The sequence below is a fragment of the Protopterus annectens genome, chromosome 1.part0 (assembly GCF_019279795.1).
Source record: "Protopterus annectens isolate FY-2018-M chromosome 1.part0, PAN1.0, whole genome shotgun sequence".
In the NCBI taxonomy this organism is placed as follows: Eukaryota; Metazoa; Chordata; order Ceratodontiformes; family Protopteridae; genus Protopterus; species Protopterus annectens.
Genome location: NC_056725.1, coordinates 1,148,901,306 through 1,148,928,114, shown reverse-complemented (window position 1 = coordinate 1,148,928,114; position 26,809 = coordinate 1,148,901,306).

The window sequence follows — 26,809 nt, the reverse complement described above, 5'->3', positions numbered from 1 at the left end:
TGTGTGCCTGGGCCATAACCCATTCATCTAGAGGTAGACACACCACACTCAGACACACACACAGGTTTATATTCCACAGGTACATGTATACAACTGCTAGATGACTACTGCCTTATACAGTCATGTTGCACAGTTAGCACTAGCACCACAGAGTCTATAATGCTGAAGGATACCAGTGGCTAATTTCTACAGTGAGTGACATTTACACATCATGTGGTTGTAGCCATTTGGCTGTGTGCTGTGTGGGACAGGCCTCATGATAGAAGGCTCTTTGTCACTGTCACTCTCTTCCATACATCTATGTATGTGTACTTTTGGCATATTATAGTGTGTTGTCCCCTGATATATGTGTGTATTCCTATCCAATGTATGTGCAAAGCATGACTGGTGCATACTGAGGAGTATATGCACTAACATCTGCAACTATCAGATATGTATGGTCCACTGTTGTTGCCAGACATGGGCTTCATTTGTTTGTGTGTGAGCATGCCCAGTGTGACCTTTCAGTATTGTGTTGTCTGACATTACCTTAATTTCTCTAAGTGTGGGAGCATGCCCAGTATGCCCTTCTGTATTGAATGTGTGGATCCATTCCAGGTAGATTGTACTCCAGTGCAGACTTTTGTGTTCTACACCTACAGCTAGCAAATTGATCAGCAGGATATCTGTAGATCAGTTGGCAATATAGGGTCAAATTGGGCAAGGGATAGTGGGTACTGTAAGTAATTGTGTCTGTGCTGCTTCTGCTACATGGTACTGGTGTTAGCAGAGATATTCAGACATGTGTAGTGTTATACACTGTAATGTTTTATGTCTTCAAGTACTGTCAGGTAGACATCTTTGCTCGCAGTGATGTCCTGGGGAACACAGGGTGAATGCAGCTGTGTCCAGTATTGTAGTCAAATGCCTACATATTCCTGCAAACTAATGCCATTCTGGAGAGGGAGCTGCAGACACTTGCTGCTGGGTCTCTGTGTCCGGTTCAGCACCTTGGTACAGTGGTGGCAGAGGATCCCATACTTGTACATCCATCGACGTGACAGTATAGCCTTATCTTGCTGTGGCAATACCTCACAGCTGTACAGATTCACACAGGTTACTCAGAGGCAGGGGTCATAAGTCAGGACATTGCCCCTATTGTGGTGTACGGGCAGGTTTGTAGCCACCCATTTTTGTGTTTGCAGCCAGGGATAGTATGTGCCCACAGCTGTGTTTCAGACTTCGCACATTCCATGCTGCCCATGCTCCCACACCCATCTATTATTCTATCGTCTTCCATACATTATGCAAACATTCTCTGATACTTTCCCTATAGTTATCACCTCATCACAGCAGTGTATTGGCGTTGGTCCACAGTTCATGCAGTGGGACATGGTAGACATGTTTCTGTGGTTTGTCCGCATGGCCTTGCATATGGGTTCTGTGGACTGTTATGTTGTTATTTGGGAGTCCATGACATAACATACATTGGCAGTATGAGTGAGACACAGGCCGTTGGCAGAGGCCTGTAGGCCAATTGGTAGTGATGCAGGCCAGCTGTAGCAGGCCATTGCATTCTGTCAGTCCTACAGTACCAAACTGCCATACAGTATATTCCCCTGGGGTGACAGGGTAGGTGTAATAGGTGTTCATGCCAATACTTTCTATCAGTATTGATCAGGTGGTGTGGATGATAGCAGGGTGCAGCTTACAGCTGGGGACACACCTGCATAGGACACCTGCACTGCATGCTGCATTCTTTCGCTATTGCCATACACAGGTGGGGGTCATATTGTACCCATTCTCAACAGCAGTGATAAGACTGGTGAGATACCTGTGGGTGTTGGTTAGGTGAGCTATGTGCATGTGTGCTATGGACACAACTTGCATCTGACTCACAGATATGCATGAGGCATTCCACTTATGCTGGCTTGTGCAGGGACATCAGCTGTTTCTCAGTACATCATTCCTATGACCTTTGTGATCTGCAAGTGTTTGGCCAGATGACATCAGTATTCCCTACTACAAGCCCAGATAATGTGATGCAAACCTGAATGTACAATTCCAAGGATGTGTCCATTTCACTGTTACACATTATACACTGTCTGTCTGGGGTACTTTCCCCTGTGTACTGCTTGTATATCTGGCCCAACAGTCATGCCATGTCCATCTTTCAGATGGTGACACATATTACCTCCATACATTTACAATGGCTTACTGCCAGAATGTGTTATACTGGGGAGCATTGTGCTTGGCACTGCAGTTGTGAGGACTTGGCCCTGTCATTGGCAGTACTGGGCAATGGCCACCAGGTCAGACCTCACCATGCATACATACTGACCACTCTCACACAATATGAAGCACACACCAACCTAACACATGCATACCTGCATATTGTACAAATGCTACAATCTATCCTGCTACCTTGGTCACCTCAGGTCATCTGTGCTCCACTGGTATTATACCTACACATACATGTTACTACATTTCTACATCGGATTGGAGGGGAGGCACACCTGACTGTTACTACATTTCTACATAGGATTGGGGGGGTCACACCTGACTGTTACAATGTGTCTACATCAGATTGGGGGGCACAACAGACTGTTACTACATTTCTACATAGGATTGGGGGGCACACCTGACTGTTTCTACATTTCTACATAGGAATGGGGGGCACACCTGACTTTTACTATATTTCTACATAGGATTGGGGGACACACATGACTGTTTCTACATTTCTACATAGGATTGGGGGGCACACTTGACTGTTACAGCATGTCTACATCAGATTGGGGAGGCACACCAGACTGTTACTACATTTCTACATAGGATTGGAGGGCACATCTGACTGTTACTACATTTCTACATAGGATTGGGGGGGGCACACCTGACACTTGTGCACATTTGCTATGACTGTACTGGTATGTCAGGTACTCCATTTCATTCTGTATTCTAACCTATCATGCTGACTAGAGACATATCAGTGTACTACAGGTCTTAGGTTTGATTGCCCTACATATCAGGTTCTGACTTCTTACCCTTCAGAGCTAACATCCACTGCCTGACCTGATGTAGTATGTCTGTGTAGGCCTGGGATGGGAGGTTACCCATAGCCATCATTCAGAGGCCTTAGCACAGCCTTTGTTTGTGTTTGTCTACATCTGTCCTGCTGACTGAGGCTGTTGTTGGGTATGTGAACCTCCCTGACTGGCATGCGTGTGTCATATCGACACACGTGGCCCAGCACATTTCCTGCAGTGGGTTTTGTCACGATGTGTAGTACTGGACAGTATGGTGACACCAGTATTTGTTACAGATCTCATGCTACCACTATAGGTGTCTACTATCTGCTGGTATCCCATTCAGCCACCCGATTCCCTTGCATGCTCACATCCATACCATATATACAAGTAACAACACATACTACTCCATTCGGCAATTGGTAGGAAGAGTGACTTACCTTGTGCGTGTGCCAGTATTGAGGATGGTGCTGGAGGGCTGCCTATGTCAGATGCACATAGTACGCTCCCTATACATGGTTGAGCACAGGTAGTGTCATGTTTGGCATCCCTTTTACTGTATGTGTGAGTCAGAGAGAGGTGTTATTCCCTGGGTCTCTACTGTGTCAGTGTATGTGCTATGTGTTGCCTCTGTGCCAAGACCATGGCATACTGGGCATGCCCCCTTCTGCCTACTGGGGCAGGCTCAGGTTGTTCCTGCTCTGAGTCACTCTGTGCCTGTGCAGGCCTTGGCAATGGTGGGGGGCTGTGCGGCCCTGCCCCGTGCTGTTCCTGCTGCAGCTGTTTCTGCAGGATCATATTGTGTAGCATGGCACATACGATAACAATTTGAGTACATGCAATTGGTGAGTACTGCAAGACTCCACCGGATGTGTCCAGGCACTGGAACCATGACTTGAGCATCCCAAACACATGCTCTATTATAATTCTAGTCTGTACATGTACCTCATTATGGAGTTCTTGTTCGGGTGTGTGTGCATTTCTGATGGGTGTCATCAGCCACAGCTCCAGTGTGTAACCAGCATCCCCCACTAGGTGACCGTAAAGGATGTCCCCATTAGCAAATCTCTGGTACAGCTGCATCAGATGCCAGATGTTCATAGGTTCATAGGAGGTACAAGGCTATCTGCCCAAAGGCATTTATAAGCCTAGCTGGAATGTGTTGGCTTTCACCATCCCCTTAGATTAGTTCCCTGTGCCTCTGTCCAGCAGAGCCATTGAAGTGATACCTGGGGTAAACTTTGTTTCTCATCCATTCGTCAAAGGTTCTGCTTGAAGAGGGTTAGCGAGGAGCTCTGCCTAATGTAGATTGGAATCTTGTTCCAGAGAGTGGGAAGTCTTGGGGACAGGAATCTATCCCTCCAGCATGTCCTATTTATTGTTGTGGACAGGTTTAGATCCCTGGAGCGTATGGCTCGAGGGGATATGGTTTTCTTTAGGTGGAGCATGTCCATCAATTCTGGGTTGGACATGGCCTTGTAAGTCAGGCAGAGATCACTTCTTAGTAGGCAGTATGCAACCGAGTACAGCTGGAGTTTCTTCAGTCGAGCTGCATAGGGCATCTGCTTGAGGCCAGTGATCCTCTTGGTGAGATACTTCTGTGGTCTTTCCAGTTGTTGCAGGTGTCTTGAAAGGTACATCCCAAATGGGGCATTGTACTCTATGATGGGTCTGATGAGTGATGCGTAGAGGGGCCCAATGACCTCTTTCAATCTGGATGCAAACCCTTTTGTGATTAGGTGGGCCACATAGAAGGATTTTCTAACCACTTTGGCAATGTGATTATCAAAGGAGAGGTTACTATCTACTTGGGTCCCCACATCCCTTATTACATCTTCTGTATTTATAGGGCTACCACCTATGTGGTTGTTTGTGGGTACTTTGTTTTTTTCCAAAGGGGATGATTATGCATTTTTTAGCATTTAGCTTGAGGCCATGGTTTTGACACCAGGTATCTGTCTCAGTGAGACACTTTTGGAGGATGTCTGTGTCAGCCGGAGAGTCAATTATAGCCCTTAGTTTGCAGTCATCTGTGAACTTGGTCAGCCATATTCCTGTGCTTGCCTGTACCTTTGAGAAGTATATGCCGAACAGGAGGGATCCTAGGACTGAGCCCTGGGGAATGCCACTTGTAATATGTTTAGAGTCAGATCTAGCTCCCGCAACTCTTACCATGTGGGTTCTGTCCGTGAGCCAGTTGGCAACCCATCTCGTGATGTAGGTGTTTATATTCAGGCTGGTGAGCTTGTCTATAATACTTGAGTGGGGAATGGTGTCAAAGGCCTTTGCGAGGTCTATGTAGACTGTGTGGAACACCTTTCCCTCATCTATAGCCTTGGTAACTGTCTCAAAGAAGTCCACCAGTTTTAGGAGGCATGATCCCTTAACAAAGCCAAACTGGGTAAGGTCTAGTGTTTGGAGGTTCCCAATGTCTCTGTTAATGAGATCCATGATGATATGCTCCATAGCTTTACAGACCAAGCGAGTCAGGCTTATAGGATGATAGTTCCCGGGGTGCACTGTGTCTCCACCTTTCTGGAACAGAATAACTATTGCTGTGTGCCACTCTGTGGGCATGTAGCCTGTGGACTTGCTGAGTTTAAACAGTGTGTTTAGGTGAGGGGTTAGTTCATCTTTGAACTCATGTAGGACTGGGACACCATCCGGTCCCATTGATGCTGTGATTTTGGCTTTAGAGAGGGCTGTTTTAACCTGAGTTTTTGTGATTTCAGGGGCGCTACATTCTTCTGGTATAGTTATGGGCCCTTTTGGGGGTGAGAGGAGGGGTGAAGTTTGCACTGAACCTGTCTGCCAGGATGTTGGCTATATTGGTCGTTTCAGTGTATTTTGTGCCATTCTGCACTAACTCCGAGCAGATCTGAGAATTGCCACTTAGATTCTTGACATAGCTAAAGAATGCCTTGTGGTTATCTTTGGAGTCCATGACAATTTTTCTTTCAAAACTAGCCTTGGATGATTTTATGAGGGAAAGCAGTTTCTTGCTGATACTGATGAGGGATGTCTTCCCTTCTTGGGATTTTACTCTTTCCTGTACTAGTTTCCTCCTTCTATTGTATAGCTTGTTTATAGCAGGGGTGCACTAGACTGGTTTCCTTTTCTTGGAGGAGTGAGTCTTAGTTTTGTTTGGGATAGCATGATGCATGCATTCTTGTAGGTGCCTGTAGAGTGCATTAGTAAAGGATTTTGCAGCTTGGACAGCGTTATCCTTTAGCATGGGGGCTTTGAAACTTCCCACCTCGGTCTTAAGTAACATGAAGTTTGCTTTTGAAAAGTTTTTCACGGTGTTTTTTTTTTTTTTTGCTGGGTGTGGTGGCGGACTGTGGATATCCAGACTGATTAGTTTATGGTCAAATCTAACCAGCAAGGGGTTGACCTCCTATGTGGAACACTGGTCACCCATGTTGTTGATGACCAGGTCCAATATGTTGTCACCTCTGGTGAGGTTGTTGACCAGTTGATCCAGGGCATTTGAGTTTATAAATTCTAGGAAATGTTGGGCAAGGGAGTTTGTACTTCAGTAGTTCTCCCAGTTAATGTTTGGGTAATTGAAATCACCCAATATCAGGGTGTTTGGTAGGACCTTTATGTTTCCCAGTGTTTCCAGGAATGTGGAGTGGGGGTCCTGGGACATGGTGGGTGATCTGTAGTAAGCTATAATTTGAATAGCAGTTTTGCTCATTGTTAGTTGCACATGGATGATCTCTGAAGCATCATGCTGTGCCACTAACCTGGAGGTGTGGGTATCCTTGATGAATATGGATACTCCCCCGCCTTTTGTATTTTGGTTCGGGTTTTGTGGCCGAAATGTATGGTATGAGTTGTAGCCTGGTAGTGCTGGGGTGCTCTCTGGAGCCTTAAACCAGGTTTCTGCTACTGCACATATATCGATTTTCTCCGTACTGAGGAGTGCCTTGAGTGTGTGCATTTTGAGGTTTAGACTTCTGGCATTTAGTAGCATTGCCCTCAGTTTTTTGTTACTTGTGCTATTTACGGTGGTGGATTTGTCTTTTGAGCCTTGCCTAAAAAAGGCACTATGGGGTGGCAAGAGCCTTGGCCAGTATTCGAAAGCCTAAGGGTGACAGGTGCAAGCCATCTCTAGCAAAGCAGTGCGGCTTGTTGAGCATGTCATCCCAGGCTGACAGACGCTGGATCCCCTTTGAATGACACCAGAAGCTTAGCCAATTGTTGAAATTGATAATTTTTTCTCTATAACGTGGTATCATTCTTGGTGAGGGCAGGATCCTAATCAGGGTCAGGGTCATACAGGCCTGGGCTATGTGATCAGAGAGCTTCTCCATGCCTCTTTTAATGTAGTCCAGGGAGGTACGGCTCAGGTCATTCACACCAACATGGACAATGACAGAGTCATATTTGTACTTGTTCTGGAGTGACCTGAGTGTTTGTGTTATGTGGTGGATCCTGACAACTGACAGGCAGCTAACAGTAACTTTCTCCTTCTTCAGCCTAGTGAGTGGGACGTCAGTGTGCCTGACTATAGAGTCACCTATTACTAGTGTGTTGGGTATGTTATTTTGCCTTAAAGGCTGTGATTCCGTGGCACACTGGTTTTGTGAAGTATGTATTTCATGGTTTGTGTTGGGGGGTGGAGGTTGCTTGGATGTCTATTTTGGAGGTCTCTGTTGCTTTTGCAGATTTTTATTTAGAGCCTCCGAGTATGTTTTCATGTATTTATGTGTGTTTTTTGCCGGTGCTGGTTTCATAGGTCTATGTGAGACTGGTGGTATGATGCAAGTAATTCCCTTCTCCTCTTGACTGCCTGGTCCAGTCTTGGGTTGAGAGAGCCTAGCCTCCAGTATGGCTGTGTAATTGCATCTCTCACATGAATTAGTGTTTGGTGGATGGAGGAGAGGGTTGTCTGTGTACATGAGGCAATTGTAACATTGCCTCAAAATGCCCAGATTCACCAGTTGGACAGGAGAGTATACGGGAAACTACCATTTGGACATGCCTGGATAGGTACAGTGAACTGTTTTGCTGATTAGCTGGTAAGGTCGAATAGAGAGCCTTGTCCTTTTCTACAGTATAGTGGGGTTTAGTGCTAAGGTTTATTAGTGCTTGCTATGAGTTTTGAACAAGTGCTGGGAAGAGAAGTGAATGGTTTGAGTGCTTAAGTTGAACGTTTGTCTAGTTCCAAGGGAAAAATTTCAGAGTAGACTTTGTGGAGCCGGGAATAGTTATACGCTAACTAACCGGCGCTGCCCGGCATTGCAAAACCGCACAAAAGCTGGTTTTATAGCAGGGAAAAGAACGTGATAGAAATTAGCCTAAAATGGCCAATAAACTATTAATTTCTGGGCTGAAATAACTCCTCCACGGACAGATAGGCTGCTCAAAGCTCCCTCTCTCGCAGCGAACAGAGAAACTTCCTTCTATCCAAGTATGCTAAGGGCAAATACAGAAACTTGTAACACAGCCCTGAATTCAGCACTAGCCTAAGAACTGGAGTATACTAGTTTAGAAAGGCAGGAAAACAAGTATATATATATATATATATATATATATATATATATATATACATATATATATATATATATATATATATATGTATATATATATATACACATATATATACACACACACACACACACACACACACACACACACACACACACACACACACACACACACACACACATATATATATATATATATATATATATTTTTTTTTTTTTTGAAATTAAAGCAGATACAATCAAAAAAACACTTTAAACGCACATAAATGGCTATCATACTTGAGTGTGTAGCCAACAACAGTTAAACAGGTAATTTATACACACAAACAACCTTGTTAAAATGCAGGCAGTAAAATAAGTACAATATGTAGCTGAAATAAGCTTTTTAAATCACAGAAACTCTAGAAAATCAGCGTTTTAGGTGGAATTAGCTAACTGCAGCAAGAAAATGCAGAAAAATGATACTTAATCACTCCAAAGTCTCTCTTTTGTCTCTCTGCTGCTATAGAACTCTGCAGGGCACCAGGCAGGAGCTTGCTGAGCTGTATAGGTTCATAGGTTGGTACTAGGCTATCGGCCCTAGGGCCTATACAAGCCTAGCCATAACAATTCCCTGGCTATTTCTTCCACACTATTTACTTCCCAGGACTGCTATGTAGCAGGGCGACTGACATGATCCCCAGGGTGAATTTCCTATCTCCCATCCAATCATCAAGGTTCCTTTTGAAGAGGGCCAAATAGGCCCTCTGCTTGACATGTATGGGCAGTCTATTCCAGAGTCTGGGGAGTCTCTGGGTCAGGAACCTATCCCTCCAGCATATTTTGTTTATTGTGATGACAAGGTATAGATCTCTGGAGGATGTGGCTCTGAGGGGATTGGGATTTCTTTAAGTGTTGCAATTCCAACAGCTCTGGGTTTGACATGGCCTTGTATGTTAAGCAGAGATCACCTTGTAGTAGACCGAAATGCGAGATAGTATAGCTGGAGTTTAAGGCGGACAGCATAGGGTGTCTGCTTTAGGCCTGTGATACTTTTAGTGAGGTATTTCTGTGGCCTTTCCAGTTGTTGCAGATGTCTTGAGAGGTACATACCAAATGGGGCATTGTATTCTATAATGGGTGTAATGAGGGATGAGTACAGTGGGACAATGACCTCCTTTTTTCTGGATGAAAAGCCCTTAGTGATGAGGTGTGCCACATAGAAGGATTTCCTGACTGTTGTGGTGATGTGGTTATTGAAGGTGAGACCACTGTCTACCTGTGTCCCTAAATCTCTTATCATACTTTCGATGTTTAGTGTACTGCCACGTATGTGGTAATTCATGGATACATGTTTTTTTCTCAAAGGGGATAACTATACATTTCTTGGCATTGAGCTTGAGCCCATGGCTCTGGCACCAAGCATCTGTTTCTGTATGGCCCTTTTGTAGAGTATCCACATAATTTGGGAATTCAATAATGGCTCCCAGTTTGCAGTCATCTGAGAACTTTGTTAGCCAGAGTCCCTTAGTGTTGGCCTGTACTTCAGAGAAGTAGATACCAAACAAGAGAGGTCCCAGGACTGAACCCTGAGGTACTCCACTTGTCACTTGTCTGGAGCTGGATTTGGAGTCAGATGTTTTTACAGTGTGGGTTCTGTCAGTAAGCCAGTTGGCAACCCATCGAGTAACATAGGGATTAATGCCCAGCTTAGTAAGTTTATCTATGATTCCAGAGTGAGGGATGGTGTCTAAGGCCTTGGCGAGGTCCAGATAGGCTGTGTGAACTGCCATACCCTCATCCACAGCTCTGGAGACTGATTCAAAAAAGTCAATCAGGTTCAGGAGACAATATCGGCCCTTCACAAACCCAAACTGGGTGGGGTCCAGCATTTTAAGGTTGTCAATGTCTTTGTTTATAAGTTCCATGATAATACATTCCATGGCCTTGCAGATCAGGCTTGTCAGACTGACAGGGCGGTAGTTCCCAGGATCCAAGGTGGATCCCCCCTTGTGGAGTGGGATAACTGTAGCTGTGTGCCACTCAGTGGGCACAAAGCCTGAGGTGAGGGTATGATTAAACATGACACTTAGGTGAGGTGCCAATTCATTTTGTAGTCCATGTAGTACACAGCCCGGGATATCATCTGGTCCCATGGATGCTGTATTCTTAGCTTTGGAGAGTGCGTTTTTTTTACCTGTGTGGCCGTTATTACTGGAATTTGGCAGACATCTGGTATTGAGATTGGACATTTAAGGGGTACGAGGGGGGTGAAGTTGGCACTGAATCGATCTGCCAGGATTTTGGCAATATCCTTGGGATCAGTATATTTAATGTCATTCTGTTATAGCTCAGAGCAGATCTAAGCATTGCCATTCAGATTCTTGACATAGTTATAGAATGCCTTGTGGTTGTCTTTTGAATCTTTGGCAATTTTATTTTCGTAACTAGCTTTGGAGGATTTCATGAGGGATCTCAGCTTCTTACTGAGGCTAGTAAGGGTGTTTTTTGCATCCTGGGATTTTCCTCTTCCTTTAGTTGTAAAGTTTGTTTATGGCAGGGGATCACCAGATTGGCTTCCTTTTTTGGAGGAGAGCATCTTGGTTCTATTTGGGATGGCACAATTCATGTATGAGTGGATGTGCTCGTACAGTGCCTTAGTGTAGGACTCAGCAGTTGAACTTTCAGTTCCCATCTGCATGGGTGTCATGAAGTTTGTAACTTCTAACTTGAGTAGCATGAAGTTGGCTTTGCAGAAGTTTTTTATGGAGGTTTCCTTACTGCGGGGTGGGGGTAGGATGTGGATGTTAAGGGTGATTAGCTTATGGTCTGACCTGACCAACGAGGGGGTGACCATAGGTGTAGAGCATTGATTTCCCATGATGGTAATGACCAGGTCTAGGATATTGGAGCCCCTGGTGGGACTATGGATTAGTTGATCCAGGGCACTGGAATTTATGAAATCCAAGAACCATTGGGCAAAGGTGTTGGTACATGAGTAGTTTCCACAGTTAATGGCAGGATAGTTGAAATCACCCAGTATTGGGGTATTTGGTTGTATAATAATATTTTCCAGTATGTTTAGAAAGGTGTAGTGAGAATCTTGGGGCATGGTGGGGGAGCTGTAGCAAGTTACAATTTGGATTGCAGTCTTACCTAATATTAGTTGCACATGGAGAATTTCAGACACATTGTGTTGGGCAACTAACCTGGTGGTGTGAATATCCTTGGTGAATATGAGCACTCCTCCACTTTAGTGTTTCGATCCCTGTTTGGTGGCCAAAAAGTGTGGTAAGAGTTGTAGCCTGGTATTACAGGGGTGCTCTCTGGAGCCTTGAACCAGGTCTCAGTTACTGCACAGATATCGATGTTCTCCATTTTTTAGGAGTGCCTTGAGAGAGTGTATTTTGAGGTTTAGCCTTCTAGCATTGAGTAGCATTACCTTCAGATTTTGCATGCTTGTACCTGTTACGGTGGTGGTTTCGTCCTTTGAACTTTGCCTAAAAAGGCACTATGGGGGGGGGGGGCCTTAGCCAGAAACCTGAATCCCAGAGGCTACCTGTGCAGACCATCTCTGGCAAAGCATCGTGGTCTGTCGATCATGTTGTCCCAGGTAGACAGATACTGGATCCCCTTTGAATGACACTAGAAGCTTAGACAAATGTTGAAGTCAATAATTTTGCCCTTATATTGTGGTATAATTCTGGGTGAAGGCAGGATGCTACTCAGGGCTAGGGTCATACCTGCCTGGGCCACATGATCAAGTCATTCACTCCATCATGGACAATGACAGTCATATTTGTAGTTGTTGCGGAGTGACTTGAGTGCATGAGTTATGTGGCGGATCCTGGCACCCAACAGGCAGCTCACTGTAATTTTCTCCTTGTTCAGCCTTGTGTGTGGGACATCAGTGTGCCTGACTATAGAGTCACCTATGACTAAAGTGTTAGGTATGGTGTCTTGCCTCAGGGGCTGTTGCTGGGTGGCACACTGGTGTTGTGAGCTATATGACACTTTGGTTGTGATTGGTGTTTGTTTGCGTTTCAGCTTCCAAGGTCCTTGTTGCTTGGGCAGGTTACAGTTAAGGGCCTCTGCATATGTGGATTTAGTGTTGTTATGTGTGGGTGTTGGTGGTGTGAGTTTAGAAGGGCTATGTGTTGCTTGAAGTTTAGTGTGGGTGTTAACTTTCTCCTCTTGACTGTATAGCACAATCTTCGGTGGAGAGAGCTTTGCTTCCAGGTTTCACTGTGTAAGTGCATCTCTCACAGTTTGTAGTATTGGGTGGTAGGAGGACAGGGTTGTCTGTGTTCATGAGGCAATTGCTGCATTGCCCCAGTATGCCCAGAGTCACCAGGTGGACAGGAGAAATCAACAGAAGCTGACCATTGGACATGCCTGGTTTGGTGCTTTTTTTGAAAAGTACAGGAGCTGTTTTCACTTACCTTAGCAAGGTACTATGCAATTATAAGCTGTTTAATGCCTATGCTTAATTTCTCCTTATTAATAAGGAGAGTTGAGTATTTGTATTTGTTTAAGGCTTCCTAGTGCTTTCCAGCAAGTATTAGAGCAAGTGCTAGACACAGGGATGCTTAAAGGTAAGATGAAAAAAATGATTTATCCTAAACACTGCAGTGTGCACTAGAGAATTTAGATGTGAAAGTATGTAACTTAGTTTTACCTGTCTAAAAAGTTAAGTTTTAGTGGAGAGTCACTATGTTTAAACCAACAAGATAGATTGAAAGGGGGTGATCACTTTTGTATTCCGGTACTGTGGAATACAGTAGAATGGCTAATAAATTTAAATAGTTGAAGGGGAGTTATTTCACAAAATGATAATTTTGTGCTTACACAAGCCAGAGAAAGCAAAGAGGAAATGAGATATATGGTCAAATTAACATGAGACATGCAGCTAGAAAGACAGTGGTATTTAAGAACACAACAGTGACGGGGGGGGGAGTGGATTTCTGCCTGACTCACAAGAGACAGAGCTGTGGTGTCTTTTGAAGTTTTAATGTGCAGTTAAAAACAGAGCACAAGCAAAACGCAAGGTAAAGAAAACAAATCACAGCACTCAAAATATAAAAAGGCAATAAACTAATAAAAAATACAACAAATAAAAATCAAATCAACCTTTCACTCACAGCAAAGTGTAGCAGAGTCTGGGTGAGCCTTTCCAATAAAGCGCAAAAACCTCGCAAATATGGGTTTTATAGCAGGGAAATGAAAGCAATAAAAATTAGCCCAAAATGGCCAATAAACTACTAATTTCTGGGCTGAAACCACTCCTACAGGGACAGATAGGCTGATCAAAGCTCCCTCTCTCACAGTGAACAGAGAAACTTCCTTCTATCCAAGTATGGTAAGGGCAAACACAGAAACTTGTAACACAGCCCTAAATTCAGCACTAACCTTAAAACTGGACTATACTAGCTTGGAATGGTGGGAAAACAAGTATATATATACATATATATATATTTATATATATATATATATATATATATATATATATATGCAATTATATTTTTTTTTCAGAAAATAAAGCAGATACAATCAAAAAACACTTTAAATGCACATAAATGGCTATTACACTTCAGTGTGTAGCCTACAATAGTTAAACAGGTAATTAAAACACAAAAATGACTTTGTTAAAGTGCAGCCAGTAAAATAAGTACAATATGTAGCTGAAACAAGCTTTTTAAATCACAGAAACTCTAGAAAATCGTTGTTTTAGGTGGAATTAGCTAAACACAGGAAGAAAATGCAATAAAATGATACTTAATCACTCCAAAGTCTCTCTTTTGTCTCTCTGCTGCTGTAGAACTCTGCAGGGCACCAGACAGGAGCTTGCTGAGCTGTATAGGTTCATAGGTTCATAGGTTGGGTACTAGGCTATCAGCCCTAGGGCCTATACAAGCCTAGCCATAACAATTCCCTGGCTATTTCTTCCACACTGTTTACTTCCCTGGACCCCTGTCTAGCAGGGCGACTGACATGATCCCCAGGGTGAATTTCCTTTCTCCCATCCAATCATCAAGGTGACTTTTGAAGAGGGCCAAAGAGGACCTCTGCTTGACATGTATGGGCAGTCTATTCCTGAGTCTGGGGAATCTTTGGGTCAGGAACCTATCCCTCCTGCATGTTTTGTTTATTGTGATGACAGGGTTTAGATCCCTGGAGCGTGTGGCTCTGAGGAATGGGATTTCTTTAAGTGTAACAATTCCAACAGCTCCGAGTTTGACATGGCCTTGTATGTTAAGCAGAGATCGTCTCTGAGTAGACGAAATGCGACAGAGTATAGCTGGAGATTTTTAAGGGGGTCAGCATAGGACATCTGCTTTAGGCCTGTGATTCTTTTAGTGAGGTGAGGTATTTCTACAGCCTTTACAGTTGTTGCAGATGTCTTGAGAGGTACATACCAAATGGGGCATTGTATTCTATAATGGGTCTAATGAGGGATGAGTACAGTGGGGCAATGACCTCCTTTTTTCTGGATGAAAAGCCCTTAGTGATGAGGTGTGCCACATAGAAGGATTTCCTGACTGTTGTGGTGATGTGATTATTGAAGGTGAGACCACTGTCCATCTGTGTCCCTAAGTCTCTTATTACACTTTCGGTGTTTAGTGTACTGCCACCTATGTGGTAATACATGGGTACATGTTTTTTCCCAAAGGGGATAATGATACATTTCTTGGCATTGAGCTTGAGCCCATGGCTCTGGCACCAAGCATCTGTTTCTGTAAGGCCCTTTTGTAGAGTATCCACATCATCTGGGTATTCAATAATGGAGTCAGCTGTTTTTACAGTGTGGGTTCTGTCAGTAAGCCAGTTGGCAACCCATCGAGTGACATAGGGATTAATGCCCAGCTTAGTAAGTTTATCTATGATTCCAGAGTGGAGGATGGTGTCAAAGGCCTTGGCAAGGTCCAGATAGGCTGTGTGAACTGCCTTACCCTCATCCACAGCTCTGGAGACTGATTAAAAGAAGTCAATCAGGTTCAGGAGATAAGATCAGCCCTTCACAAACTCAAACTGGGGGGGGACCAGTGTTTTAAGGTTGCCAATGTCTTTGTTTATAAGTTCTATGATAATATGTTCCATGGCCTTGCAGATCAGGCTTGTCAGACTGATGGGGCGGTAGTTCCCGGGATCCAAGGTGGATCCTTCCTTGTGGAGTGGGATAACTGTAGCTGTGCGCCACTCAGCGGGCATGAAGCCTGAGGTGAGGATATGATTAAACATGACACTTAGGTGAGGTGCCAGTTCATTTTGTAGTTCATGTAGTACACAGTCCGGGATGTCATCTGGTCCCATGGAAGCTGTATTCTTCGCTTTGGAGAGTGCGTTTTTTACCTGTGTGGCTGTTATTACCTGAATTTGGCAATCTTCTGGTATTGAGATGGGCCATTTAGGGGGTGAGAGGGGGTGAAGTTGGCACTGAATCGATCTGCCAGGATTTTGGCAATATCCTTGGGATCATTATATTTAATGTCATTCTATTGTAGCTCAGAGCAGATCTGAGCAATGCCATTTAGATTCTTGACATAATTATAGAATGCCTTGTGGTTGTCTTTGGAATCATTGGCAATTTTATTTTCATAACTAGCTTTGGAGGATTTTATGAGGGATCTCAGCTTCTTAATGAAGTTGGTAAGGGAGTTTTTTGCATCCTGGGATTTTCCTCTTTTCTACAACAGTTTCTTCCTTTTGTTGTAAAGTTTGTTTATGGCAAGGGACCAGCAGATTGGCTTCCATTTTTTAGAGGAGAGCATCTTGGTTCTATTTGGGATGGCACGATTCATGCATGAGTGGATGTGCTCGTACAGTGCCTTAGTGTAGGATCAGCTGTCGAACTTTCAGTTCCCATCTGCATGGGTGTCAAGAAGTTTGTAACTTCTGACTTGAGTAGCATGAAGTTGGCTTTGGAGAAGTTTTTTATAGAGGTTTTCTTACAGAGGGGTGGGGGTGGGATGTGGATGTTAAGGGTGATTAGCTTATGGTCTGACCTGACCAATGAGGGGGTGATCATAGGTGTGGAGCATCGATTTCCCATGTTGGTAATGACCAGGTCTAGGATATTGTAGCCCCTGGTGGGACTATGGATTAGTTGATCCAGGGCATTGGAATTGATGAAGTCCAAGAACCATTGGGCAAAGGTGTTGGTGCATGAGTAGTTTTACCAGTTAATGGCAGGGTAGTTGAAATCACCCAGTATTAGGGTATTTGGTTGTATATTAATATTTTCCAGTATGTTTAGAAAGGTGTAGTGAGACTCTTCGGGCATGGTGGGGGATCTGTAGCAAACTATAATTTGGATTGCAGTCTTACCTAGTGTTAGTTGCACCTGGACAATTTCAGAAGCATTGTGTTGGGCAACTAACCTGGTGGGGTGAATATCCTTGGTGAATATGGACACTCCTCCACCTTTAGTGTTTCAGTCCTGGTTTGGTGGCCGAAAAGTGTGGTGAGAGTTGTAGCCTGGTATTGCAGGGGTGCTCTCTGTTGCCTTGAACCAGATCTCAGTTACTGCACAGATATCGATGTTCTCCATTTTTAGGAGTGCCTCAAGAGAATGAATTTTGAGGTTTAGACTTCTAGCATTGAGTAGCATTACCTTCAGATTTTGCATGCTTGTACCTGTTACTGTGGTGGTTTTGTCCTTTGAACTTTGCCTAAAAAAGGAACTATAGGGGTGGCAAGAGCCTTAGCCAGTAACCTGAATCCCAGGGGCAACAGGTGCAGATCATCTCTGGCAAAGCATCGTGGTCTGTCGATCATGTCGTCCCAGGCAAACAGATACTAGATCCCCTTTGAATGACACTAGAAGCTTAGACAATTGTTGAAGTCAATCATTTTGTCCTTATATTGTGGTATCATTCTGGGCAAAGGCAGGATGCTACTCAGGGCTAGGGTCATACCTGCCTGGGCCACATGATCCGAGAGCTCTTCCATGTCTCTTTTTATGTAGTTGAGGGAGGTACATCTCAAGTAATTCACTCCAACATGGACAATGACAGAGTCATATTTGTACTTGTTGTGGAGTGATTTCAGTACATGAGCTATGTGGCGGATCCTGGCACCTGACAGGCAGCTCACTGTAATTTTTTCCTTGTTCAGCCTGATGAGTGGGACATCAGTGTGCCTGACTATAGAGTCATCTATGACTAAAGTGTTAGGTACGGTGTCTTGCCTTAGTGGCTGTTTCTGGGTGGCACACTGGTGTTGTGAGCTATGTGACACTTTGGTTGTGACTGGTGTTTGTTTGCATTTCAGCTTCAAAGGTCCTTGTTGTTTGGGCAGGTTACAGTTAAGGGCCTCTGCATATGTGGATTTAGTGTTGCTATGTGTGGGTATTGGTGTGTGAGTTTAAAAGGGCTATGTGTTGCTTAAAGTGTAGTGCAGGTGTTAACCTTCTCCTCTTGACTGTCTAGCACAATCTTGGGTGGAGAGAGCTTTGCTTCCAATTTGGCTGTGTAAGTGCATCTCTCACAGGTTGTAGTGCTAGGTAGTAGGAGGAGAGGGTTGTCTCTGTACATGAGGCAATTGCTGCATTGCCCCAGTATGCTCAGATTCACCAGGTGGACAGGAGAAATCAACAGAAGCTGACCATTGGACATGCCTGGTTTGCTGCTTTTTTTGAAGCGTACAGGAGCTGTTTTCCCTTACCTTAGCAAGATACTTTGCAATTATAGGCTGTTTAATGCCTATGATTAATTTCTCCTTATTAATAAGGAGAGTTGAGTGTTTGTATTCGTTTAAGGCTTCCTAGTGCTTTCCAGCAGGTATTAGGGCAAGTGCTAGTCACAGGAAAGCTTAATGGTAAGATGAAAAAATTAGTTTATCCTAAACACTGCAGTGTGCACTAGAGAATTTAGATGTGAAAGTAGATAACTTAGTTTTACCTGTCTAAAAGGTTAAGTTTTAGTGGAGAGACACTATTTTTAAAACAATAAGATAGATTGAAAGGGAGTGATCACTTTTGTATTCCAGTACTATGGAATACAGTAGAATGGCTAATAAATTTAAATAGTTGAAGGGGAGTGATTTCACAAAATGATAATTTTGTGCTTACTCACACAAGCCAGTGAAAGCAAAGAGAAAATGAGATATATGGTCAAATTAACATAAAAGGCAGGCAGCTAGAAAGACAGTGGTATTTAAGAACACGACAGTGACAGGGTGGTGGGGTGAGGAAAAATTTCTGCCTGACTCACAAGAGACACAGCTGTGGTGTCTTTTAAAGTTTTAATGTGCAGTTAAAAGCAGAATACAAGCAAAACACAAGGTAAAGAAAACAAATCACAGCACTCAAAATATAAAAAGGGAATAAACTAATACACAATACAACAAATAAAAAGCAAATCAACCTTTCCCTCACAGCAAAGTGTAGCAGAGTCTGGGTGAGCCTTTCCAATAAAGCGCAAAAACCTCGCAAATGCGGGTTTTATAGCAGGGAAATGAAAGCGATAGAAATTAGCCCAAAATGGCCAAAAAACTACTAATTTCTGGGCTGAAACCACTCCTCCAGGGACAGATAGGCTGTTCAAAGGTCCTTCTCTCACAGTGAACAGAGAAACTTCCTTCTATCCAAGTACGGTAAGGGCAAACACAGAAACTTGTAACACAGCCATGAATTCAGCACTAACCTGAAAACTGGACTATACTAGCTGAGAAAGGCGGGAACACAAGTATATATATATATATATATATATATATATATATATATATATATATATATATATATATATTTATTTTTCAGAAAATAAAGCAGATACAATCAAAAAACACTATCACACTTGAGTGTGTAGCCTACAACAGTTAAACAGGTAATTTAAACACAAAAATGACCTTGTTAAAGTGCAGGCAGTAAAATAAGTACAATATGTAGCTGAAATAAGCTTTTCAAATCACAGAAACTCTAGAAAATCAGTGTTTTAGCTGGAATTAGCTAACTGCAGCAAGAAAATGCAAAAAAATGATACTTAATCACTCCAAAGTCTCTCTTTTGTCTCTCTGCTGCTGTAGAACTCTGCAGGGCACCAGGCAGGAGCTTGCTGAGCTGTATAGGTTCATAGGTTCATAGGTTGATACTAGGCTATCGGCCCTAGGGCCTATACAAGCCTATCCATAACAATTCCCTGGCAATTTCTTCGACACTATTTACTTGTCTGGACCACTGTCTAGCAGGGTGACTGACATGATCCCCGAGGTGAAATTCCTTTCTCCCATCCAATCATCAAGGTTCCTTTTGAAGAGGGCCAAAGAGGCCCTCTCCTTAACATGTATGGGCAGTCTATTCCAGAGTCTGGGGAGTCTCTGGGTAAGGAACCTATCCCTCCAGCATGTTTTATTTATTGTGATGACAAGGTTTAGATCCCTGGAGCGTGTGGCTCTGAGGGATTGAGATTTCTTTAAGTGTAGCAATTCCAACAGCTCTGAATTTGACATGGCCTTGTATGTTAAGCAGTGATTGCCTCAGAGTAGATGAAATGCGACAGAGTATAGCTGGAGTTTTTTAAGGCGGTGAGCATAGGGCGTCTGCTTTAGGCCTGTGATTCTTTTAGTGATGTATTTCTGTGGCCTTTCCAGTTGTTGCAGATGTCCTTAGAGGTACATACCAAATGGGGCATTGTATTCTATAATGGGTCTAATGAGGGATGAGTACAGTGGGACAATGACCCCCTTTTTTCTGGATGAAAAGCCCTTAGTGATGAGGTGTGCCACATAGAAGGATTTCCCGACTGTTGTGGTGATGTGGTTATTGAAGGAGAGACCACTGTCTACCTGTGTCCCTAAGTCTCTTATCACACTTTCAGTGTTTAGTGTACAGCCATCTATGTGGTAATTCATGGGTACATGTTTTTTTTCCCAAAGGGGATAACTATACATTTCTTGGCATTGAGCTTGAGCCCATGGCTCTGGCACCAAGCAACTGTTTCTGTAAGGCCCTTTTTTAGAGTATCCACATTATTTGGGAATTCAGTAATGGCTCCCAGTTTGCAGTCATCTGAGAACTTTGTTAGCCAGGGCCGCTTAGTGTTGGCCTGTACTTCAGAGAAGTAGATGCCAAACAAGAGAGGTCCCAGGACTGAACCCTGAGGTACTCCATTTGTCACTTCTCTGGAGCTGGATTTGGAGTCAGCTGTTTCTACAGTGTGGGTTCTGTCAGTAAGCCAGTTGGCAACCCATCGAGTGACATAGGGATTAATGCCCAGCTTACTAAATTTATCTATGATTCCAGAGATGGGATGGTGTCAAAGACCTTGGTGAGGTCCAGATAGGCTGTTTGAACTGCCTTACGCTCGTCCACGGTTCTGGAGACGTATTCAAATAAGTCATTTAGGTTCAGGAGACAAGATTGGCCCATCACAAACCCATATTGGGTGGGGTCCAGTGTTTTAAGGTTGCCAATGTCTTTGTTTATAAGTTCCATGATAATACGTTCCATGGCCTTGCAGATCAGGCTTGTCAGACTGTTGGGGCGGTAGTTCCCAGGATCCAAGGTGGATCCCCCTTGTGGAGTGGGATAACTGTAGCTGTGCACCACTCGGTGGGCATGAAGCCTGAGGTGAGGGTATGATTAAATATGACACTTAGGTGAGGTGCCAGTTCATTTTGTAGTTCATGTAGTAAACAGCCCGGGATGTCATCTGGTCACATGGATACTGTATTCTTAGCTTTGGAGAGTGCGTTTTTTTTAGCTGTGTGGCCGTTATTACCAGAATTTGGAAATCTTCTGGTATTGAGATGGGCCATTTAGGGGGTGAGGGGGGTGAAGTTGGCACTGAATCGATCTGCCAGGATTTTGGCAATATCCTTGGTATCAGTATATTTAATGTCATTCTTTCTTAGCTCAGAGCAGATCTGAGCATTGCCATTTGGATTCTTGACATAGTTATAGAATGCCTTGTGGTTGTCTTTGGAATCTTTGGCAATTTTATTTTCGTAACTAGCTTTGGATTTTATGAGGGATCTCAGCTTCTTACTGAGGCTGGTAAGGGAGTTTTTTGCATCCTGGGATTTTCCTCTTTTCTGCAACAGTTTCTTCCTTTTGTTGTAAAGTTTGTTTATGGCAGGGCATCACCAGATTGGCTTCCTTTTTTTGGAGGAGAGCATCTTGGTTCTATTTGGGATGGCACGATTCATGCATGAGTGGATGTACTCGTACAGTGCCTTAGTGTCGGACTCAGCAGTCGAACTTTCAGTTCCCATCTGCATGGGCATCATGAAGTTTGTAACTTCTGACTTGAGTAGCATGAAGTTGGCTTTGGAAAAGTTTTTTATAGAGGTTTCCTTACTGCGGGGTGGGGGTTGGATGTGGATGTTAAGGGTGATTAGCTTATGATCTGACCTGACCAATGAGGGGGTGACCATAGGTGTGGAGAATCAATTTCCCATGTTGGTAATGACTAGGTCTAGGATATTGGAGCCTCTGGCAGGACTATGGATTACTTGATCCAGGGCATTAGACTTTATGAAGTCCAAGAACCATTGGGCAAAGGTGTTGGTGCATGAGTAGTTTCACTAGTTAATGGCAGGGTAGTTGAAATCACCCAGTATTAGGGTATTTGGTTGCATATTGATATTTTCCAGTATGTTTAGAAAGGTGTAGTGAGAATCTTGGGGCATGGTGGGGGATCTGTAGCAAGCTACAATTTGGATTGCAGTCTTACCTAGTGTTAGCTGCACCTGGAGAATTTCAGACGCATTGTGTTGGGCAACTAACCTGGTGGTTGAAAATATCCTTGCTGAATATGGACACTCCTCCACCTTTAGTGTTTCGATCCTGGTTTGGGGGCAGAAAAGTGAGGTAAGAGTTGTAGCCTGGTATTGCAGGGGTGCTCTCTGGAGCCTTGAGTCAGGTCTCAGTTACTGCACAGATATCGATGTTCTCCATTTTTAGGAGTACCTCAAGAGAGTGCATTTTGAGGTTTAGACTTCTAGCATTGAGTAGCATTACCTTCAGATTTTGCATGCTTGCACCTGTTACGGTGGTGGTTTTGTCCTTTGAACTTTGCCTAAAAAAGGCACTATATAGGTGGCAAGAGCCTTAGCCAGTAACCTGAATCCCAGGGGCGACAGGTGCAGACCATCTCTGGAAAAGCATTGTGGTCTGTCGATCATGTCGTACAAGGCAGACAGATACTGGATCCCCTTTGAATGACACTAGAAGCTTAGACAATTGTTGAAGTCAATCATTTTGTCCTTATATTGTGGTATTATTCTGGGCGAAGGCAGGATGCTACTCAGGGCTAGGGTCATACCTGCATGGGCCACATGATCCGAGAGCTCTTCCATGTCTCTTTTCATGTAGTCCAGGGAGGTACATCTCAAGTAATTCACTCCAACATGGACAATGACAGAGTCATATTTGTACTTGTTGTGGAGTGACTTGAGTACATGTGCTATGTGGCGGATCCTGGCACCTGACAGGCAGCTCACTGTAATTTTCTCCTTGTTCAGCCTGGTGAGTGGGACATCAGTGTGCCTGACTATAGAGTCACCTATGACTAAAGTGTTAGGTACGGTGTCTTGCCTTAGGGGCTGTTGCTGGGTGGCACACTGGTGTTGTGAGCTATGTGACACTTTGGTTGTGATTGGTGTTTGTTTGTGTTTCAGCTTCGAAGGTCCTTGTTGTTTGGGCAGGTTACAGTCAAGGGCCTCTGCATATGTGGATTTAGTATTGCTATGTGTACGTGTTGGTGGTGTGAGTTTAGAAGGGCTATGTGTTGCTTGAAGTGTAGTGCGGGTATTAACCTTTTCCTCTTGACTGCCTAGCACAATCTTGGGTGGAGAGAGCTTTGCTTCCAGTTTGGCTGTGTAAGTGCATCTCTCACAGGTTGTAGTGTTGGGTGGTAGGAGGAGAGGGATGTCTGTGTACATGAGGCAATTGCTGCATTGCCCCAGTATGCCCAGATTAACCAGGTGGACAGGTGAAATCAACAGAAACTGACCCTTGGACATGCCTGGTTTGGTGCTTTTTTTTGAAAAGTACAGGAGCTGTTTTCCCTTACCTTAGCAAGGTACTTTGTAATTATAGGCTGTTTAATGCCTATGATTAATTTATCCTTATTAATAAGGAGAGTTGAGTGTTTGTATTAGTTTAAGACTTCCTAGAGCTTTCCAGCAGGTATTAGAGTAAGTGCTAGTCACAGGGATGCTTAAAGGTAAGATGAAAAAAAATGGTTTATCCTAAACACTGCAGTGTGCACTAGAGAAGTTAGATGTGAAAGTAGGTAACTTAGTTTTACCTGTCTAAAAAGTTAAGTTTTAGTGGAGAGTCACTATTTTTAAAACAACAAGATAGATTGAAAGGGGGTGATCACTTTTGCATTCCGGTACTATGGAATACAGTAGAATGGCTAATAAATTTATATAGTTGAAGGGGAGTTATTTCACAAAATGATAATTTTGTGCTTACTCACACAAGCCAGTAAAAGCAGAGAGGAAATTAGATATATTGTCAAATTAACATAAGAGGCAGGCAACTAGAAAGACAGTGGTATTTAAGAACACAACAGTGACAGGGTGGGGGGGGTTGAGGAAAAAATTCTGCCTGACTCAAGAGCCAGAGCTGTAGTGTCTTTTGAAGTTTTAATGTGCAGTTAAAAGCAAAACACAAGGTAAAGAAAACAAATCACAGCACTCAAAATATAAAAAGGGAATAAACTAATACAAAATACAACAAATAAAAATCAAATTAACCTTTCCTTCTCAGCAAAGTGTAGCAGAGTTTGGTTGAGCCTTTCCAATAAAGTGCAAAAACCTCACAAATTTGGGTTTTATAGCAGGGAAATGAAAGCAATAGAAATTAGCCCAAAATGGCCAATAAACTACTAATTTCTGGGCTGAAAACCACTCCTCCAGGGACAGATAGGGTGCTCAAAGCTCCCTCTCTCACAGTGAATAGAGAAACTTCCTTCTATCCAAGCAAGGCATGGACAAACACAGAAACATGTAACACAACCCTGAATTCAGCACTAACCTGAAAACTAGACTATACTAACTTAGAAAGGCGGGAAAACAAGTATACTTTTTTTGTTTGTTTTTTTCAGAAAATAAAGCAGATACAATCAAACACTTTAGATGCACAGAAATGGTTATCACACTTGAGTGTGTAGCCTACCACAGTTAAACAGGTAATTCAAATGCAAAAACGACTTTGTTAAAGTGCAGGCAGTAAAATAAGTACAATATGTAGCTGAAACAAGCTTTTTAAATCACAGACACGCTAGAAAATTGGCGTTTTAGGTGGAATTAGTAAAGGCAGAAAGAAAATGCAGAAAAATTATACTTAATCACTCCAAAGTCTCTCTTTCGTCTCCTTGCTGCAGTAGAACTCTGCAGGGCACCAAACAGGAGCTTGCTGAGCTGTATACTAGTGCAAAAAACCTCACAAATGTGGGTTTTAAAGCAGGGAAATGAAAGTGATAGAAATTAGCCTAAAATGGCCAATAAACTACTAATTTCTGGGCTGAAACCACTCCTCCAGGGACAGATAGGCTGCTCAAAGCTCCCTCTCTCACAGTGAACAGAGAAACTTCCTTCTATCCAAGCAAGGTATTGAGGAATCGTGATATCTTCCAGGGCAGCCAGCATGCACATTCATTATAATGCCCTGGGCATTGTATACGACCTGGCAGTTGATGGAGGGGAAGCCCTTGTGGTTGATGTAGACCTTACCACGCTCACTGGGTGGTACTTTGATGCATATGTGCATGCAGTCTATAGCACCCACTACCTCAGGTTATTCTGCTATTTGGTGAAAGAGATGCATATTGCTGGCCAATGCCTCACAAGTGTTGGGGAAATATATGTGCTCACTGGCATGTGCTGACATGGCATCCAGGAGTTGGTGGAGTACCCTGGATGCTGATGCCTGTGAGATCCCCATGATATCCCCAGTTAGCCATTGGAAGGTATCTGTGGCTAGTATTCTTATGCCTACACATACCTTGGTATTCACTGGGGTGGGTTCCCCTCTGTTAGTTCTGTGTGTCATGCATGGCCAGCACAGCTCAACAATTTGCTGTAGGAGGTCCCTGTCCACCGTATAGTGCTCCACTATCTCCAGCTCATGTAGCCCCTGGTAGGTTACCCTGGGTCTGTACACTCTTCTCCGTCTCCTCACCGTGGGTTGGTTGACAGCATTCTCATCCTCACCACCCTCAGCCTCTTCCACGTGTTGATGTTGCTGCTGCAGCCCCTATCATTTTGTTGTTTTCTTTTGTTAAAATGTCCCCGCTTGTATACACCGGTGGTGTAGAGCATGTGGAAAAACCAGAGGGAAAGGTGTTTGCATAGTTTATAGTAGTGTTCTGGGCTGGGCTGCTGCCTGTGTAATTGGCTGATTCTGATACATTCCACCTGCCAGCTATGCTATTTCTCCTAGATTATCTTCTTACTGCTGTTTTCCCTTCCCATTGTCTTCCTGTTTAAGCCTGGGGTCGCTCCACACAAATACAGTGCTCAAAAGTGCACAGAGCTGCTATTTCCTGGTTTACTTTTTTTTTCCTTTAAAACCCAGTGCATGGCCTGCACACCTGCTTAGGCAATGTAAAGAGTGCTAGGCAGCCTCAGACACACCCCCTTGCTTAGCTCTGCTAAGCTAAGGGCAAACCCGAGCCACAGGGCTCCAATCCACTTACAATATGCCTTACACACACCCCTATGATGTCAGCTAACTCCTAGGCTTGCACAGAGCTATTCCTGCACTTACACTATTGAGTGTTGACTAGCATTGAGGAGAAATCTGGGATTCAGTATCATTCCCCTCATTTGCATAGGATTGCCTGCTGATGCATAGTCACAAGTCCCACACTGAGCATCCCCCTTTAGCAAACACTATTCACTGGCCATTTTGTCTTTGGCCTGCCATTGAGTATAATGGCAAAATAGTGATTTTGGTTAGAATGCTTATTTCAGGTTATTTTTTTTATTTTTCGCCTGATCCCATTTGCGCCCTGCTCCCCTAACTCATTCACTCCGGAGCCACTCAGGAAAAGTTGCTTGCTTAGTTCCACCATAGGAACAACAGTAAAGCCTGAGCTCATTTTCAGAAAATCCACTTGTAATACCATACAGAAAACAAATGTTCATAACTCTTTAACTATAAGAGCTAGACTAAAAATGTAAAAGTGAAAGTTGTTCAACAGACACTGACCTTTCCAACAGTGCAAATGTTAATAGTGTATATCAAAGTCATTATTAAATATTTGGCAAGGAATGCTGATATTGTGCATATTTTTTACCTTTTCGGAAAAACAAAGCATAATATCTTGGTCAATGTAAAAAAGAACAAAAAACCAAGACCACTGTACAAGACCAAACAAGTCA